Source organism: Primulina eburnea, chromosome 1 (assembly GCF_022965805.1).
Source record: "Primulina eburnea isolate SZY01 chromosome 1, ASM2296580v1, whole genome shotgun sequence".
Classification (NCBI taxonomy): Eukaryota; Viridiplantae; Streptophyta; class Magnoliopsida; order Lamiales; family Gesneriaceae; genus Primulina; species Primulina eburnea.
Window position 1 is genome coordinate 37,035,084 of NC_133101.1, and position 16,798 is coordinate 37,051,881.

The following is a 16,798-nucleotide window of genomic DNA, read 5'->3' on the forward strand; positions in this document are numbered from 1 at the left end:
TCTATCAATCCAAAAATCATTTGAATTATCTCTTTGACATTTCATCAAATACTTTGAAGACTTTAATCTCTTGTATTCCCTTTTACCATAATTGAGACATAAAAATGCCTCCAATATATACAACAAAGTGTATCAATATATAATCATGAATCAATGAAGGAAATAACACATTAAAACCATTGAAATACCATACATATATTATCATGTGAGCACAATAAATGAGATTCCACTTACAACCAACAAGAACACCTTCAACTAATCTCTTGGTTGAATTCCTACAACAATAAACCATATATAACACCATCAATAACCCAATAATCCAACAATCAAACTATTTAATCCAAAATACCAACACAATCAACAAACCCAACAATTCTCCCAACACCAAACCAAGAATAAATCATACCAAAACAGCTTCCTTGATCCCAAAATAATCTTAATCTCACCACAAAACACCAACAACAAGCTTGGATCAAAGAAAGGAAGAGAAGAAATGAAGAAACCCTAGCCTCCCCAAGAGCTGAAAATCGAGAATGAGGGAAAGAAATGAGAGAAATGAGCCAAAACATCCAATTATATCACTTAAAACAAAAAACACGCTTTCACTATTCATCGACCGCGGGTGCGCTCCAACATGCACCGCGGGTGCGCTATGCCCTCGGCAACACAACCAAAAATCTGAAAATGTCGACCGCAGGTGCGGGAAAAAACTTACTGCGGGTGCGGTACCTTCACCGCGGGTGCGTTACCACTTACACCGCTGGTGCAGTGTCTGTTCGGCAAACCAACTTAAAATCTTGCAATAAATACCACGGGTGCGGTCTGGTCTCGGCCAAAACAAACTCTTTTGCAACTAAAATCGAATCACAACGCTGAAACAATACAACTACCATCGACTAATAACAACAACGCTACAAAACAATAAAAACCAACAATACTATGACCCATAATCACAACTCTTAACATCACAACTATACTAAAACTTAACCAAATATCAATAATCAAATGAAATCTTAAACCGTACCGTACACCAGGCTTGGATATTATACATAATATACTCCTTAGCATCTAAAAATCTGCAGAAATCGGAATATAAATATGTTGGAAATTGAGAACAATCATATACGGTATTATTTCTTCGATCCGTTTGTATGTGTACGATCACAATAATCATAAGAACACATAATCTCACTCATATCCAGATTTTCCAACATCTAAACTTCAAACCATCTAGGAAATGAATAGAACTTACATCCTCTTGAAGTGCTTGATGAGAGCAACACAAATCTGAGCTCGGATTGAAAATAGGATGAATATATCTTGCACAAGTTAAATTCTAAACTACAAGAAATTTTAAGGAATTCTGAAGCTTCCTCGGTGGTCTGATATGCAATTCGAAGGAATGAAGACAACACATATATATATCTTGCATGATAAAAACACATGGCATTTTCTTTGTTCTGCACGTCGCACCGCGGGTGCGCTCATTATTGCACCGCGGGTGAGCTCAACTCACAATCCCTATCCAAAAATTCCAGAATAAGCGACCGCAGGTGCGCTCTGTCTTATACCACGGGTGCGCTGACCCTACTGTAGCACTACCGCGGGTGCGGTCTGTCTAGCACCGTGGGTGCGCTCAACCTCCAGTAGCAATATCATACCCTACTGTCCATACACCGCCGGTGCGGTCAAATCAGAAGCGCGGGTGCGGTCTCTCTTCCTCAATATATTCAAGTTTTTCAACGTCGTTTCTCCCCGTCTGTTCTTACATTCCTTATTTATACTATATATATCAATTCAAACATATCAACAAGAATCTCGAGCATTACAGTCAATCTCGATTCTGGGAGGCATTTGTTGTGGTCTCGGTGCTGGAAAAACATACGAGGCTTCCTTTTGTCTCATCAGAACTGTTTCTGCTCTTTTGGCTCTGTTCAGGGTATCAGCAAGGTTATTCGGTCGTTTCACATTTACCAATGCACGTATCTCCGGATTCAATCCCTGGATGAACTGATCAAATACAGCTGCATCATTCCTAGCCACGTGAGGGGCAAAACGTAGCAAGATGAAGAACTGGGCCAAATACTCATCAATATTTAACTGACCCTATCTTAGATTTGCAAACTCTGCACCTTTATCCTCTCTGTATGATACAGGGAAAAATCTTTGATAGAATTCAACTTTAAAAATCTTCCATGTAATCACTGGACCACGCTGTTCTAAGGCTTCTTTAGTTACCAGCCACCAACTCCTTGCGACTTCCCGTAACTGGTTCCCAATCAGTTTAACTCTACAATCATCTGTGAAACCAAGAAATTCAGATAGCATGTCTATGTCATCTAGCCAATTCTCACAATCAACTTGCGTCTCAGTACCCTTCAGAATCGGCGGTTGAAACGACTGAAACCTCTGTGTTTCTATCAGAGTTTCTGACACATCCATCTGATTAGTCGAAGTACTACCTCGTTCCGGAATTCTTCGAGGAGGTATATCTGATGATCACAAGAGTTATCAATCACATGAGACAAATCCGTCTCAGTCGCTTCCTGATCATCTTACCTCTGATCAAGAAGTGGTTCTGATTCATTCATAAATAATACATATTACCAAATCAACTCAGATATTCAGGTAACATGTATCCTCAAAAGCAATAAACACATATCGCAATATTAGCATATACAATGTAATTCAACATTATAATAAATTACATGCTAGCAATCACATGCAAGGAAAGAAAATTCATTCTACCCCCTCACTATCTTCTATCTCAGTCTCAAAAACCTACAGTTCTGTACCTATCGCTCTGATACTACTTGTTGTGGTGACTCGGACAATAATTCATGTTTTAATCATTATTAACGTCAAATAACAATTAAGAAAAAGTGGGACTAAAAATTTTCTTTTAAAATTATAAATGCGGAAACGTAATGTAATCTATCTAATATACATGTCAGTATAAAAGTACAACACATGTACTACAGGTATCTATCTCAACTAGGTTCAACATCTATACATCAAGTGCTGAATCCTACTCTACTTCTGGGCCCGGATCTCCATGCTAACTATAATCTCTCATCCTCTTCCTGATCCTGATTATGTCCCACCTGTTGTCAAGCACACATACAAACAAGAAAACAGCCGGATAGCTCCGGTGAGAATTACATTCCCAGTATAGATCATGTATACATGCATTTCATATAAACAATTATAAAAGCATGAAATAAACATTCATAACATGTATCAAAATCCTAAACATGAATTAGTATAAACTCTGAATATAACATATATCAAATCCGACACATGAATCAACACAAACTCTGAATCACACTCATTGACTCATGGACTCTGACTCTACTCGTCCTAATCTAGGGATCCCGATCGGAATAAAAACATACACCCACCTATACTCCTGATCGGGGTGGTGGTATGTTCTTATTCACGAACTTTGGCACTTTTCATATCGAACATCAGTAATAGAAGAAACTCCAATTCTATCCACTTCGATATGACCAAACATCCGGTGTATTGACCTATCCGTCACAGGATTTGGCATTTTCACCAATATCCTATCTTGTGGCAATGTGCAATGTGCAATGTGCCAGTGACGATTCCATCACTATCCGGCACTACTCGTCACAAGATTACTCATTTGCGACTAGGCTTATCCGCTTATAACTCAATACATAAATCAATAGATCAAAGATATGAATTTCATTCAATGGCAAATAACAATGCAATAAAATAAAGTATGTGATTTTGGGAAACTCAAGTTAAATCAAACTCGAGTTGTGCAATCCCACATCAACATCAATTTATACATTTATCTTCTCCGTTTGACGAAGTCGAAGTTTCTATTTCAAATCTGTCCATACCCAATCTGACAATGACAAATCGAACATGCACAATATCAATATGCAGTTCAATTCAGAACCTGTTCTGATCAAATGTAGTGACCCGTTCCAGAATCACCTACTAATCAAAACTAAGCATGCAATTAACCTAATTAACAATAATCAGAGATAACAGCGGAAAACTGACACCAACGAAAGTTATACAACCCAACTGAAGTCTAGAATAACTCAAATAAAATATCCAATACAACCATATCGAATCAAAACAATACCGATAAACTAAACCAACCAGATACTCAACGTCCTCCTCTTGCTCCTCCTGAGCTGTCCAACCTGAGGCCTGCCCCGTGGGAATGGGGTGTCCAAGAATAAACAAAACCGAGGACGTGAGCGATAAGAACGCCCAGTACAAAAGTATGAGTATACAGACCTATATGAAATGCACATGCTATGATCATGATACCGGGGTAGTCAAGAAACAGGAATCACAAAAGGATCTCAACAATGCTCAGTCTAGAGGCGCCAAGTGGATAGTGCCGCGCGGTCCAACCTCTGGGTCACTGCATCCACTACAAGACAGACGTGGACCTAAAATGTCCCGGACCACCGAAGCCCTCCCGACCCGTCGGCCACTGTGTACTCTCGGTGTCCATGCGTCCACAAGACAGGGCTGAGCGGCCCAAGATATAGCTTATCTCGAAAGAGATACAGCTCAACAGTAAAGGCTATCTCGAAGGAGAATACGGCTCAACATGAAATGCAACGTGCAGTAATAAACGTGACATAATAGCATGCATCCTATGACATATATCAATGCAGCAAATACTCATGCAACACATATATGAATGTATACTCAACCAGGATATCTCGGATAGTACTTTCGTACCTCTATCACAGCAATCCTAATCCACTGGAACAACCAGACAACAGGTCTAATCCAAGCCTATTCATCAAGTGACAACCATCACTAAACTTATCTACCAGACTTAACTAGATAATCCTGAGATAAATACTGATAAAATTCCAAACCTTCGTCCGTCGCTAGCCCGCTGATGCCGTAGCTCCCAACTATAGCACAGCTCTGCTACAAGACCAGCAGCTCCCCGCTAGTGGCCCAAATCTCGGAACAAGACTAGAACCTGTCAGAAACGACTGAAATGCTATGGAATTCTCTGAATTGGCGAGTCAAAATGAGGAAATCCGACCACTATTTATAGGCCATGTTCGGATCGTCCGAACCCTCTTCGGAACGTCCGAACGCTACGTGTCCATTGGCTCTTGACAGCTCATGAATCGGATCCTCCATCATACACTTCGGACCGTCCGAACATGCACGTGTCCAGCTGCTCTTGACACCTCATGATCGGATCCACCGAACCCACCTCGGACCTTCCGAACTCTTCGGTGGCTTCCGAACCATCTCGGTCCGTCCGATCATGACTCGGTCAAAATTACACATTAAACCTTCTTAATCACCATTCTTTACTACTCCGTTAATTACCCAATTCGGCATTCGGGCTACTACATCAATACTCAAATCAAGACATAATCTTATCAATGTCAATGATACAACAAGATAATCTCAATCAATACTGAATCTGATCAATATCATGTACTGATGTTTTGACAGCATAACAATAAAGTCTAGATAACCCTGTCCAGTCTCAACATCACAAATATAATAACCGAACTCACAATCATATCGGTACAAAGGTCATAATCTCAACAATACAGATAGTAATCTCAAACTCTGTAGAATCTCGATTATATCGGTTCAAAAATCCTAGAATCACATACACAATATGTTCTTCAATCTACTTCAAATATACAATGTCCTACTATATCAGAACACACCATATATGATTCATATTCAATTTTGACAATATCATAATTTCCAATAGGAAATGAATACACCATGAAGTCTCATTAAAGGTACTTTGAAAGGAAAAGTTACTACACCTTTGAATTGTCTTACCAATTTTATTACTCATTTGCATGGTATATTTTATTTAAACTTTGTATTTTAAATTCTTAAGATTTTAATATCATTATATTTTTAGTGAATTAACACATTAAGTTAATTAAACTCTGCATAACTTTGCATGGATTCAACTTTAAGTATTTAAGTACTATATTTAATTTCTTGAATATATTAGACTTAGATTAATTTATCCTCATTGGTTTACATATTTTAATTTAAAGCCTAAAGGACTTATTTATGAACTTACTCTAATTAATTAAATAATCCCAAAGGCCTTCTTTTTCTTTAAATTAAATTGTTCTTTGGCTTAATTTAAATTTAGAATATTAATCTTATTATAATCTATCTCTAATATCTCCGAACTCCGGTCCGACCTCTCGTATTTATCTTGAAAAGATAAAACTAAACATCTACCTTTAAAATAACTAATCATGACTTAAATTATTAAAATAAATCAAACACTTCATATTTATATAAAATATTAATTTTTAATTTAAATAGTAGCAATTATGCATGGCTTATACGTAATCTGATTTTCGGGTTCTACACATACAAACAAGACAACAGCCGGATAGATCCGGTGAGAATTATATTCCCAGTATAAATCATGTATACATGCATTTAATATAACATTTATAAAGCATGAAATAAACATTCATAACATGTATCAAATCAGAAACATGAATCAGTATAAACTCTGAATATAACATGTATCAAATCCGACACATGAATCAACACAAACTCTGAATCACACTCATTGACTCATGGACTCTCTGACTCTACTCGTCCTAATCTAGGGATCATGATCGGAATAAGAACATACACCACCTATACTCCCGATCGGGTGGTGGTATGTTCTTATTCACGGACTTTGGCCCTTTCCATATCGAACATCAGTAATAGAAGAAACTCCAATTCTTCCACTTCGATAGGACCAAACTCCGGTGTCTTGACCTATCCATCACAGGCTTTGGCATTTTCACCAATATCCTATCTTGTGGCAATGTTCAATGTGCCAGTGACGATTCCATCACTATCCGGCACTAATCGTCACAAGATTACCATTTACGACTAGGCTTATCCGCTTATAAATCAATACATAATCAATAAATCAAATATATCATTTCATTCAATGGCAAATAACAATGCAATAAAATAATGTGATTTTGGGAAACTCAAGTTAAATCAAACTCGAGCTGTGCAATCCCACATAAACATCAATTTATACCTTTATCTCTCCGTTTGACGAAGTCGAAGTTTCTATTTCAAATCTGTCCATATCCAATCTGGCAATGAAATATCGAACATGCACAATATCAAATATAGTTCAATTCAGAACCTGTTCTGATCAATACTCATATCAATACATAATCTTATCAATGTCAATGATACAACAATACATCTTAATCAATACTGAATCTGATCAATATCAAGTACTGATGTTTTGACATTATAACAATACAGTCTCGATAACCCTGTCAGTCTCAACATCACAAATATAATAACCGAACTCATAATCAATATCGGTACAGGTCATAATGTCAACAATAACAGACATTAATCTCAAATCTGTATAGTCTCGATTATATCGGTTCTGAAAATCATAAAATCACATACACTGTATGTTCTTCAATCTGACTTCAAATATACAACGCCTAATATATCAGAAACACATATATGATTCATATTCAATTCTGAAAATATCATAATTTCAAACGATATCAAAACGTAACAAAACTTACGTCCTGTTGTTGCTGTCGTCGATAGGAACACTGTGTTGTACTCGGATTTCAACTCAAATGACCAGATCTGTAAATCAGAACTTGAGCTTTCCTCGGCAGCTCGTTTATCTTCCACTTTCATTTTAAGTCTAAGATTGATATGTATTATATATATACGTATACACACCTTGCATGTATATAAAACGTGACTTCTTCTTTGTAATACATGTCTCGCGCATATACGCGACCACCATCGGTGCATATGCGCGAGACACAAAGTCTCGGCGCTGTGCATCTCGGCAGCTCTTGCGCATATGCGCGCTTTCCCTCGGCGCATATGTACGAGTTTCTCTGGACATGTCGCTTGGCTTCTGGAGCATATGCCATTCGTCTTCCGCGCATGTGCGCCACATTCTCCGGGAAATGTTGTTTTAGAAACCTCGCGCATATGCCGCCCTCACTCCGCTCATATGCACGGGGTTCTTCTGCCCGTTCCGCGCATGCTCGCACATCAAGTCGCGCATGTGCGCGAATGCTACCCCTCGCTCATCTTTTGCGTCTTTTCTCGTCTTTCCCAGTCTAATATTTTCCGTCTATAATTACAACAATTAATCCATAAATCATTTCAGATTAATCTCAAATTACAATAATAAAATCCTGGGCATTACATTTCTCCCCCCCTAAGATTCGATTTCGTCCTCGAAATCACAAGCAATCAACTCAGATAAAGAAAGAAATGTATGATAGAGGTTAATCAGAAAACTCATTGCAATGAAACAATTCTGAAATCTCATCTCATATCTGATTTTGTCTTTAAGATAGTCTCTTTGATACCCTGACGATTTTACTGTATTTCAACAGCGGAATGTCTTCATTCGGGTTATTTTTTCTTTCATGGATCTCTAACTCCAATCTGAAATAATAAAGAAGTATAATCTCATAATACTACTCGAAATAACTGATGATAGAAAAATCTCACAATACTGGCTATACACATCCTATATAACAATTAATAGCTTAGAACAAATTAATACTATCATCTGTTTCATTTGATAATTCAATCAGGGTTATATTCAATCTTCAACCGCAAATATCAACAATTATCATCCGGCATTGATATACTCGTCTGTCTATTCTGAGCTTTCTTCATTTCTTTCTATGTCAGCTTCAATTTATTTATTATTCTCTTATCCTATTAGGTCCAATATCAGGTATCTCAGAGATTTATCCTCATACAAGGAAATCTACAGTTCTCACTGTACAATGTCTCGAATGATGCTACTCAAAAATCATCTGATAATTATCGTTATACGATAATTTACAAGTGACAACAAATCATGTCAACTAGTGCTAAAATCCAGCACCACAGTTCCTGGATATCCTCCATTATCAGGATAGTTCGCTCCAACTATCCGTTGATCTAAAACGATTGTTGAAAGATCTTGTTGTATCTGCCAAAGTACAAAATCAACCGAAATCGTGGTATGATAAAATCAACTTTAACATTCAGTGCAATTTGCCCACTTTTCTGATATACAATTCAGTCGTCTGATCATGTCTGTCTACATCTTCCTGTAAAAATAACATATACAGATTCGAGCCACTGTCAATCACAATCATATCACATCACAATCTTGTAATATTGTGATAGTTTCGTCACAAAATCCATAGAAATGTACTCCAATTTCTATTCAGGAATCAATAATTTATATAACCAATCTCCTGGTTCATCTCGTTCTCTCCTATGGTGGCCAATATAGACATCTCAGTACAATTCTGTCACATAATCTTATCTATTTCTATCAAAACTATCTTTTCGAATTATCATTCTGGTCTGTCACCAGAATAAATACTGAATCGGCTACTGTGCACTTCTAACCATATCTGTCATTTCAAATTCAAATTTCAGCACACACCAAGTCGATTAACACATACAATACAGTATCACCTACTTGATATCCTGATCGACACCCTCTTCTTATTATCAAACCGATTCTAAACATTCTGATCAATTTCTGAACTGCTTTAATTTTCAAAATCAGCTCTAGTTCTGTTTAAACTGTATATAATTTCAACGATGCATAACAATCTGTATCAACCACGGATTCAAACAACTGTAATTCGATTCGATTCGATCAATTTCAATCACTTGCTCTATTAAACTCATAAAACGCAATGCTGACACTACTGTCGATTCGGACTAACCGATCACATCTTCGAGTTGTTTAGATCAACTGCTATAATAATTTTCAAATGTAATGTCCCCACAAACAGTAATCTGTCTCAACTACTGTTTTAGAACAATAAAAATTCTCCAGCAATTTCACAACAACAATCGTATATAATAGCCTGCTAAACTCATGCATCGATAAATATCTGACACCGATGTTGTTCTCAGCCAACTGATCACGTCTCACGTGCTGAAATCAATCAGTATTATTCTTCTACGGATATAAAATACCCCGATACCATCGTTTCAGTCAAGATTCACATTTCAAGCATTTCTGTATATAACATCTCAACCTCCAAATATTCAATGCATATTCCAGATATTCAACAAAATCAGTCAGATCTTTCGAATATACCAAAATATCATAGATCAACTAATCAGAGAATCATCAAAAGTTCTAAACACAGAGTTTATCAACTCACAACCATAGCTGATATATCCCAAGAAACACATTCAATCAATTGTAACTTTCGCCATAAATCTTCTAACTGATATTTCAATTCTTTCAATTCATCAGTATCATTCTGACGAAGTTCTAAAATAAGAACAGTACTTGATTCGAGTCAGGCTGAAATCACTCTCCCTGATATAAGGCAACTCGGAATTTCATCTAGAAAGACTTTAGCAATTCTCCTCTACTAGCAATCAATCCATGATACGCTTAGTTTCAGTAATCAACTGAATGCATAAGGAATTACTCCATTCCTTTCTCGATAATCATCGAGTCATAAATAATATGGATATCAAAGAAAATTTAAATCGAAAATCCTTACCGTATATTATTCATTCTTCGGCCATTTCAGGTCCGAATCTTACCATCTCCTGGCAAGAATCTACAATAGTTCTGTACTTTCAACACACTAATATCAATAATGCATCAGAATAAGACAACACAAGTACAACACAGTATAACTCAATCTCATTCTCATCTTACTGCAGTATACGATATTTACAGAATGCACTGATCAATCTTTCCCCCCCCAAGAAATAAAGAAATCAATACTGCAGTACATACAGACCCAACAGATATAGCATATATCAATGCAATTCATATAGAATCATGTATAGGATGTATGAATATCTCTTAATACATACTCAAATAATCATAAAGAACAGTTACCTGTCACTATATCATCAAGTGCATCTTGGGTCTGTTCCTCGGTCACTACCACCAGATGATTCTGCTCCATGAGATCTCCGTGAACCTCTCTGTGGACAACTCCTAGCAAATGTCCCTGCTGTCTATAGATTTGCATCTACCAGTCACTCCATGGCATGCTTCGTGGGATTGTCTCCCTCCGCAAGTTCTACAATTTTCCAGTATAACTCGGGCTGAACCGCTGGAGCTAGATAAACCTCTCCCTAACTTCTTGAATACTGCTGCTTCTTTCGAGCTTTCAACTGTTCTTTCTTCTCCGCCTTGTTGCTGTCAATGTGGGGACCCGGACGCTAATCATCTTATTAATTGTCTTTTGTGATTTAATTATCAATTTCAATAATATGGTCTAATTTTTTTTTTTAAATGTAAATCGGAACGTAATGGAATTTCTAATATACATATCAGTATAAAAGTACAATAAGCATTCAACTAGTCTAAGGTTCAACTACTACATTTCAGGTATTAAAACCAAGTCATAATAGTCCGGAATCTCTACTCTAAACTCGTCTTCTCTCGTCATCTTCTTGACCCCGATCTTGTCCCACCTGTTGTCATACACACATACTAACAAGACAACAGCCGGATACTCCGGTGAGAATAATCCCAGTTAAATAATGTATACATGCAACTATATAACTGATATAAAAGCATGAATTAAATCTTATTACATGCAGCATATCGAACAACATGCATCGTTACACTACTGTAATAAACATGAATCGTAATCTACGACAATAAATCAATACAAGTCTATAAATCAAGTTCTTTATTCGACATCTAAAACTCGACTCATCTCTCATATACTCTAGGGATCCCGGTGAATAAGAACGTATCAATTATCCCACCTACTACACCAATCGTGACGGCGGTACGTTCTTTTTACGGACTTTAGCCCTCGCTAATCGAATATCTATGATATGAGCGACTCTACTCACAATCACGACGATATGACCAAACGTCCGGTGTCTTGGCGTATCTCCAAGACTAAGCCTATTCTGACAAAGTGTAATGGGTTAGTGACTATACTGTCATAATCTAACCCTTATGTCAGTACTCTCACTCAATATCTATATGCCTCTCTACTTTCTAATTCAATCAATAACTTAATCATTTAAACATGCACACGGTATAAAAACAATATCAGACAAGTATATGGTTTAGGGAAACTCGAGTTAACTCTAACTCCAGTTGATCTCCCAGTGAACATCGATTTATACCTTTGTCCTCCTGATCTGACGAAGACGAAGTCTCGTATTCCAATCTGTCCATATCAAATATGACAACCAAATCGGAAATGTCAATGTATAGATGTATCTATAAAGTACAACTCAAAACAAGCCTTGTACAACATTAGCCAATCGCAGTACAATCGACGGCATAACGGCGTAGTTTCACGATACCGTGTCAACTCAAACAACAATATATATCAATAAGTCATAATCCTCAGCTCATAACCAAGATAATATGACACCTCTGACCAGTTTATTAAAATAACAGCGAAAATTAAAATTTTCTTGAAAAAGGAAGGTAAAAAGTTCTCGACATAAAAATCTTTACAAACAAATGTAAATACATGATCAATGAAATGATAAAACCAAAATACAAATATCATTTTTATGATCATGTCCAAAATGCCATCAAAATATCTTCTTCCTTCCATCTTGATATGCATATGACTCCGGCCCACAATCAACGTCCCGGCCCGTCACTCTTATCTGCATCACATGAATTAACTAAATGAGTATAACTCATAAAGTAGAACTCTTACATAGCAATGATACATAATTACTCTGAACCATGACGTTGAAAACATAAATAATACCATCAACTTTAAACAATGAATAACATAGCAATATCAATAAGATGGTATTTCTTCTTTTCTATGTTGGATTGATATCTATATAGTATCTCTGTCTCTTACCTATATCCCATCGATATAAATCGATAACTCGAGGGATATAAGCCTGTGGTCGTTGATCAACTAATTGCATGCAATCTCTAACTATGAATCTATCAATCCAAAATCATTTGAATTATCTCTTTGACATTTCATCAAATACTTTGAAGACTTTAATCTCTTGTATTCCCTTTTACCATAATTGAGACTAAAAATGCCTCCAATATATACAACAAAGTGTATCAATATATAATCATGATCAATGAAGGAAATAACACATTAAAACCATTGAAATACCATACATATATTATCATGTGAGCACAATAAATGAGATTCACCTTACAACCAACAAGAACACCTTCAACTATCTCTTGGTTGAATTCCTACAACATACACCATATATAACACCATCAATAACCCATAATCCAACAATCAAACTATTTAACCAAAATACCAACACAATCAACAAACCCACAATTCTCCCAACACCAACCAGAATAAATCATACCAAAACAGCTTCCTTGATCCCAAAATAATCTTAATCTCACCACAAACCACCAACAACAAGCTTGGATCAAAGAAAGGAAGAGAAGAATGAAGAACCCTAGCCTCCCCAAGAGCTGAAAATCGAGAATGAGGGAAAGAAATGAGAGAAATGAGCCAAAAACAATCCAATTATATCACTTAAAACAAAAAAAAAACCTTTCACTATTCATCGACCGCGGGTGCGCTCCAACATGCCACCGCGGTGCGCTATGCCCTCGGCAACACAACCAAAAATCTGAAAATGTCGACCGCAGGTGCGGGAAAAAACTTAACTGCGGGTGCGGTACCTTCACCGCGGGTGCGTTACCACTTACACCGCTGGTGCAGTGTCTGTTCGGCAAACCAACTTAAAATCTTGCAATAAATACCACGGGTGCGGTCTGGTCTCGGCCAAAACAAACTCTTTTTGCACTAAAATCGAATCACAAACGCTGAAACAATACAACTACCATCGACTAATAACAACACACGCTACAAAACAAAAACCAACAATACTATGACCCATAATCACAACTCTTAACATCACAACTATACTAAAACTTAACCAAATATCAATATCAAATGAAATCTTAAACCGTACCGTACACCAGGCTTGGATTTATACATAATATCCTCCTTAGCATCTAAAAATCTGCAGAAATCGGAATATAAATATGTTGGAAATTGAGAACAATCATATACGGTATATTTCTTCCGTCCGTTTGTGTACGATCACAATAATCATAAGAACACATAATCTCACTCATATCCAGATTTTCCAACATCTAAACTTCAAACCATCTAGGAAATGATAGAACTTACATCCTCTTGAAGTGCTTGATGAAGCAACACAAATCTGAGCTCGGATGAAAATAGGATGAATATATCTTGCACAAGTTAAATTCTAAACTACAAGAAATTTTAAGGAATTCTGAAGCTTCCTCGGTGGTCTGATATGCAATTCGAAGGAATGAAGACAACACTTATATATCTTGCATGATAAAAACCACATGGCATTTTCTTTGTTCTGCACGTCGCACCGCGGTGCGCTCATTATTGCACCGCGTAGCTCAACTCACAATCCCTACCAAAAATTCCAGAATAAGCGACCGCAGGTGCGCTCTGTCTTATACCACGGGTGCGCTGACCCTACTGTAGCACTACCGCGGGGTGCGGTCTGTCTAGCACCGTGTGCGCTCAACCTCCAGTAGCAATATCATCCCCTACTGTCCATACACACCGCCGGGCGTCAAATCAGAAGCGCGGGTGCGGTCTCTCTTCCTCAATATTTCAAGTTTTTCAACGTCGTTTCTCCCCGTCTTCTTACATTCCTTATTTATACTATATATATCAATTCAAACATATCAACAAGAATCTCGAGCTTATACAGTCAATCTCGATCTGGGAGGCATTTGTTGTGGGTCTCGGTGCTGGAAAAAACATACGAGGCTTCCTTTTGTCTCATCAGAACTGTTTCTGCTCTTTTGGCTCTGTTCAGGGTATCACAGGTTATCGGTCGTTTCACATTTACCAATGCACGTATCTCCGGATTCAATCCCTGGATGAACTGATCAAATCGCTGCATCATTCCTAGCCAGTGAGGGCAAAACGTAGCAAGATGAAGAACTGGGCCAAATACTCATCAATATTTAACTGACCCTATCTTAGATTTGCAAACTCTGCACCTTTATCCTCTCTGTATGATACAGGGAAAAATCTTTGATAGAATTCAACTTTAAAAATCTTCCATGTAATCACTGGACCACGCTGTTCTAAGGCTTCTTTGTTACCAGCCACCAACTCCTTGCGACTTCCCGTAACTGGTTCCCAATCAGTTTAACTCTACAATCATCTGTGAAACCAAGAAATTCAATAGCATGTCTATGTCATCTACCAATTCTCACAATCAACTTGCGTCTCAGTACCCTTCAGAATCGGCGGTTGAAACACTGAACCTCTGTGTTTCTATCAGAGTTTCTGACACATCCATCTGATAGTCGAAGTACTACCTTCGTTCCGGAATTCTTTCGAGGAGGTATATCTGATGATCACAAGAGTTATCAATCACATGAGACAAATCCGTCTCAGTCCTTCTGATCATCTTACCTCTGATCAAGAAGTGGTTCTGATTCATTCATAAATAATACATATTACCAAATCAACTCAGATATTCAGGTAACATGTATCCTCAAAGCAATAACCACATATCGCAATTTAGCATATACATGTAATTCAACATTATAAAATTACATGCTAGCAATCACATGCAAGGAAAGAAAATTCATTCTACCAACCCCCTCACTATCTTCTATCTCAGTCTCAAAAACTACAGTTCTGTACCTATCGCTCTGATACTACTTGTTGTGGTGACTCGGACAATAATTCATGTTTTAATCATTATTAACGTCAAATAACAATTAAGAAAAAGTGGGACTAAAATTTCTTTTAAAATTATAATGCGGAAACGTAATGTAATCTATCTAATATACATGTCAGTATAAAGTAACAACACATGTACTACAGGTATCTATCTCAACTAGGTTCACATCTATACATCAAGTGCTGAATCCTACTCTACTTCTGGGCCCGGATCTCCATGCTAACTATAATCTCTCATCCTCTTCCTGATCCTGATTATGTCCCACCTGTTGTCAAGCACATACAAACAAGAAACAGCCGGATAGCTCCGTGAGAATTACATTCCCCAGTAAGATCATGTATACATGCATTTCATATAAACAATTATAAAAGCATGAAATAACATTCATAACATTATTTTTTTAAAAAAAATTTAGACCATGTTTATTTTAATTGATTAATTATTCCCAGAAAGTGATTAAGAATTGAATTAAGTTCGGGTCCCCACAATGTATATATCTTGAATAACAAGTAAATATATCATAAAATCGCATGCATCATAAAAATAAAGTATCGTAGAGCGTACGGTGGAAATCGTATCATGAATAATTATAACTATGTGCATATCTGAAAATTCATAAGTAAAGCTTTGCTCAATAGAGCTCTGTCATAACATATCATAATTTTTCTGGTAGAGATAATGTTTCTAAGCAAGTTGCCCATAGCATAGCGTAAGCGCCTGATCAGACTAAACCACAGTATACTGGGCGGTAGAGATCAATCACAGCCCTTGGACTGGATGTTTGTACCCATACATAATCATAAACCAGTCGTAAGTCACCGGGCGGAGAGGTCCTCTGTTGCGCCTACCGACTTTCAAACCCATAACGTAAGGTGGCCACAAGACATATAGCATATATCTCAAAAATAAACATTTTATATTTTATGCACGTAATATAATTATAACCTTATTTTACCGGATGAGTTGGATCGTTCCCAGACTTGCTGCGACTTAACTCTAACATGTGACACATGTAAATAATATTTTCTTTACTTAAACTTGACAATAGAACCAA